Raw genomic sequence first — 6,000 nt, 5'->3', positions numbered from 1 at the left:
CTATGCATTTTCGCATTGTCGAGTCAAAAGAAATCACCTTCGACCCGCTTCATATGAACAATAATCTCAGCTATAGTTTGCCTGACTCTTTCAGCTCTACTCTCAGTTACTGGAGATCGCGTGATTCCACACACGTACAAGTGTACAACAATAGAACTTTAACACGGACTATAGCTCAAGTTCGTAATAATTGTAATTCACAGTCGAATATTATAACTTTATAATTGTATAGCTTTAGAGTTTCTCAATGTTATTTTCAGTGTCTTTTAATATCTTTCTATGTTCTTAACGCCTGATGAAGTCAATCTCGACGAAACATGTTGCGTTTTCAAAATAATCTCATTTTATTATAATTCTCGGATTTTAAGTCAGTTAATATTAAAAATGAACATATCCCAACCACAAGTTAATATTAGTAGTCATCATATATATATATATATATATATATATATATATATATATATATATATATATATATATATATATATATATATATATATACATGTATATATACATGTATATATATATACATGTATATATACATGTATATATATGTATATACATGTATATATACATGTATATATATGTATATATACATGTATATATACATATATATATATATATTATATATTATATAATATATATGTACATATACATGTATATATACATATATATATATATATTATATATATATATACATATATATATATATACATGTATATATATATACATATATATATACATGTATATATATATGTATATATATGTATATAATAAACAAATTCCAGAATTCTAACATTAACGTATATTTTCGGCTTTTCGTGCAGTATAGGAGTTATATGAAAAAAAAAAGAAAAAAAAAAAGAAAAAAAAGAAACAAAGAAAATAAAAACTATTTTCAGATGCATTAAAATCCTGAATTTTTTATCTCATCCTATTCAGGAATATTACGAACTTGTAGAGAGTTTTTACTGTAGATACGTAATGGTAACGATGATCAGTACCTCAGCCCCAGTGACAAACTTTACTGATTTTTTAAAACAAATTCGCACCTATTTTATAGAATATTGTAGTCATCTTTACAGTCGACTGTACAATTCATCTGCTCCTTCAATACGTGTCAACAGTAAAAAAAAAACATTAATACGAGAAACAAATTTATCTAGATCGTAAGTAATTATTATAAGATAACAAATGTGGTGAGCCTTCACATCAGAAAGTTCTCCACATCGTAATAAATCCAGAGTGCTTCTCTTTTCTTTAGCATCTAAGTTAGTGCATTTAGGAAGAAATTTTTCTTGCTTTATTATCATTCGTAATGTTAGCAATAACATCCAACGAAATGCAAATTACAGTAAACGTAATGCTCTTCTATCGATTACCATCTCAATTTGCCTTTAATCCGAAAAGTTACAAGTGTTACTATAACAACAAGATTATCATTGTTGTTAATGTATAGCAGTTGCATTAGTCGGATTAAATCTACCCGAAAGCGACGGCAAATGCTTCTCATTTCATTAGCATAACAATCGGCGCATTGGTTACAGAAGTCTACCGGTTACGACCGTGATTTTTACGAAGGTACGCTGCTATCTCTCGAGATAAACAGAAATATCACAGAGTGGTTCTTGTTGTGTCCTTGTTTGCTGTTGATGACGATTTCAACGACGATTAGTACTAACATTTCTGAAAATGTCAGTTTAAAGCTGGTATTTGAGCATTAAGCAGAAAGATTTCTTAAAGAAAGCAATTCCTTAAAACAGCTCTCTCTGAGGTAAGTGTCAATCATCAGTTGTTATTTATTGAATGAAGTTTCTCCGAAGAAATAATTGTATGTTTTCGTACAGAAAGAGCATCTCTCACACCTGTGAGGAAATATTGAAGGATGTTTGCACTAATTCAAAATGAGAACAGAGGCAACTCTATATCTTAATGAACATTTACATTCCTCTCTGAATAAAGAGAGCGCTCAAGAATCTGAGGCAAACATCTTTAATAAGCTCCAGAAAACAACTTTTCTCTTCAATCCCTGATGATGCCAGCATATTAAAATAGACCTTGGAGATTTTCAGTTTTATTTTCTAATCTTCAATTTCCTAATCCAAAGAATCTTTGGATTAGGAATATAATATATGACTTTAATTCTATTATGGAAAAATTCAAAAATTGCTCTAATTTATCTTTTATATATATATATATATATCGTTGGACATTTGCAGTTTTATTTTCTAACAGACAAGTAAGTCAAGTTTGCAGCTGCATGTAGTGCAACAGTCGGCAACTGGTTGTAAAAGTGGAGTAAGGTCTGATAGCTTTCCTTAGAATTTTCCCCTAATGCAAAGCACATTTCCTTGAGGAGATGGATGATGCTATGCATTAAGGTAATGGTCATTACCAATACCGGTTTCGACCTTTATTGTGGTCTCGTCAGAGGGAGCCAGACCTAAACAATGCCAAGGGTGAAGTGATACAGAGCTTATAAATATTTTACCTAAACAAGTTGCCATAAGTTGCTTTGACCTCATTAAATAAAAATCTCAGGATGAGAGTAAGATGTAGAAAGATTTTCAACTTGGGTGTATATTATGTTAAAGATACCAAGCAATTTTATTAGCTAGGTTTTTAATCCTTTTTCCCAAGAAAGAAAAATACAAGTAAGTAAAGTTTGCGGCTGCAGGTAACCTTTACAACGATTTGCCTAGTGTTGCACTCCGTGCAGCCTCAAACTTGACTTACTTGTCTTTTGCTTACTTGGGAAAAACGATTAAAAACCTAGCTAATAAAATTGCTTCGTATCTTTAACATAATATACACCCAACTAAATATCTTTCTACATCTTACTCTCATCCTGAGATTTTTATTTATTGAAGTCAAAGTACCTTATGGTAACTTGTTTAGGTAAAATATTTATAAGCTCTGTATTACTTCACCCTTGGCATTGTTAAGGTTTGGCTGCCACTAACGAGACCTCAATAAAGGTCGAAACCTTTTGGAAGCTTGGGTGATGAATGGCAATGCTATAGCTCGTTAAGTTTTAACTGAGGCTTGGTTGTTGCTGTCATCCAGGGCCTGCGTGGTGGGGTAATGCATGGCAATGCTGTAGCCTGTGAAGTTAACTGAGGCACGACTGTTTCTGTTACCCTTCTAGATGAGCAAATGAGCGTTTCTGAATTTCTGATTTTCTGCTCATTATTGGGTGATCCGGGGGATTTTACGAGTTTTGGGAAAGGTACCTCCGCACTTAAACAAAGAGAAACCGGTGTGGGTATTGGCCATTCCCTTAATGCATAGCATCATACTTCTACGCAAGGAAATGTGCTTTGCATTACAGGAAAATTCTAAGCAAAGTGATCAGAGCTTACTCCACCTTCACAACGAGTTGCCTATGTGTTCAATGCGTGCAGCCGAAAAATTGACTTACTTGTCCGTTTGCTTATTTGGGAAAAATATTAAAAAACCTAGCTTATAAAATTTCTTGGTATCTTTAACATATACATGTATATAATATAATATATATATACATGTGTGTGTTAAAAATATATATCTATATATTTATATATTTATTGATTAATTGATTGATTGATTGGTTGATTTCATGTTACTCTAATCAAGCGACTTCTTATTTTAAAAATAATTTGTACAACTTGGATGTTCTGTTTGATCTTGGGCTTCTCACGATGAACTCAGTTAATCATTTCTAAAATACAAAGACGTATTACGTGTATTAAACAAATATGACTTTATTTCAATTATGGAAATAATCCCACCTTATGTTTCGCTTGACAAATGTTGAAAATCCTGCGATAAATTTTACGCCTTTGTGAAATACAGTTTCTATGCGATCTGCAGTTTTCTTATCATGGCAGAATATTGATTGACAAGAGCTTCCATGAATTTTACTCATCTAACGTTAAAAGATTCCTTCTTTGCAGCACAGCTCATGTTAATGCTTTTGGTTACTGAAGATAATAAATTAAATACATCGTAAGAGTAATTAGTTCTTAAATAAAAAATCACAAATTTCTGCACTAAATATCGCAATTCAAAAATCTTAGAAACATGGACAATAATCTTTCCCCCAGTCTTCGAATCTAATTACAAGACATTTTCTATATCATTTTCTGCTAAAATATACTTTCATAAATATTTATCATTGACGAATTATGTGCTTCTAACGTTCTAACTAACCATCTTCTTTATGTTATAATGGGGGGAAAAATTGATTCTTATCAAGAGGTAGGAACCTGTGATGCAGTTTTCGAAAATCACATCACCTTTATCATTTTTAAAGCATCAGTAGCTTATTGGCATTCATATTATTTTAAATTAGAGAGAACGTATTTTAAATCACGAGTAGGAGACATAAACTCTTTATCAGGGATTGGGTGGGGGGGGGGGGGGGTGGGGGGGGGGGGGGGTGGGGGGGGGGGGGGGTGGGGGGGGGGGGGGGTGGGGGGGGGGGGGGGTGGGGGGGGGGGGGGGTGGGGGGGGGGGGGGGTGGGGGGGGGGGGGGGTGGGGGGGGGGGGGGGTGGGGGGGGGGGGGGGTGGGGGGGGGGGGGGGTGGGGGGGGGGGGGGGTGGGGGGGGGGGGGGGTGGGGGGGGGGGGGGGTGGGGGGGGGGGGGGGTGGGGGGGGGGGGGGGTGGGGGGGGGGGGGGGTGGGGGGGGGGGGGGGTGGGGGGGGGGGGGGGTGGGGGGGGGGGGGGGTGGGGGGGGGGGGGGGTGGGGGGGGGGGGGGGTGGGGGGGGGGGGGGGTGGGGGGGGGGGGGGGTGGGGGGGGGGGGGGGTGGGGGGGGGGGGGGGTGGGGGGGGGGGGGGGTGGGGGGGGGGGGGGGTGGGGGGGGGGGGGGGTGGGGGGGGGGGGGGGTGGGGGGGGGGGGGGGAACACCATTTGCATTGGTGATATATGTAAATTCAATTCCTATTTCTTGCATATTGCAATGTAAATAATATCTGTGAAATAAATATGTAAACTTAAAAGAACAAACAGTGTCTTTGACGTGTTATGTATGTATGTTTAAGTATGAACACTTTTGAAATAACCGTGAATACACACACGATTTGATTATTTATTTATTTATTTATTTATTGAACTTTAAGATCTTACTTTTAGACAAATCAAAATATCCGGATGAATTATGAATAAAATATGAACTTGATTAGAATATGAATATAGAAGAAAATACAGATGAGGTATGGGAAAAAAAAGTATGTGTGTTTATTTATTTACAAATAACATATATACTTATTTACAAATAACAAATGACGTCACTTATCTACATCTGAAAACAACACACACACACGACACGAATCCTTATCTCTACCATCACCCATAATTCCATACGCGAACCAAAACACAAGAACTGAAGCCAGTGACACATATGCCCACAGGGAAATTCCAAACATTCCACACCCATGAAGCCACGCACACCGGAAGCATTTGGTTTAAACTGTCCCACCAATCACAACACGAATCCTTATCTCTACCGTCACCTATAATTCCATACGCGAACCAAAAAAGCACCCATAATTCCATACGCGAACCAAAACACAAGAACTGAAGCCATTCACACATATACCCTCAGTGAATTTCATGACTCATGAAGCCACGCCCACCGGAAGCATTTGGTCAGAACCGCCTCCCATACTACTCTCCTTGTTAGATTGTGAAATTTCGTGAGACATTTTTTTTCGTTTTTTCCCTCTTTCCTTCTCATCTTTAAATTTTGTCCCTTCTGCTAATAAATTCGCTTAATCATTTAAAGCAGCACAACTATTTCTTATATCTAAAATAAAACCAACTGAAGACTGAAAAAAAATTATTAGCTAAAAACAAATCCATATCGGAATCTTGTAGAGATTTACTAGCAGCATTTAATTGTTGTAAAATTTTTCCCACACAACTGTTGAAATTGCTGTTTGTGAATTGTAATCATTTTCAGCCAGTGAAGAGCTCTCTAATTTAGAAATATTTTTTTCACGAGAAGAAATGGATAGTTCA

This window comes from Typopeltis vanoorti, chromosome 13 (genome assembly GCF_054136105.1).
Source record: "Typopeltis vanoorti isolate ZY-2024b chromosome 13, IOZ_Tvanoo_1.0, whole genome shotgun sequence".
In the NCBI taxonomy this organism is placed as follows: domain Eukaryota; kingdom Metazoa; phylum Arthropoda; class Arachnida; order Uropygi; family Thelyphonidae; genus Typopeltis; species Typopeltis vanoorti.
Note: the sequence above shows the minus strand (reverse complement) of the source record.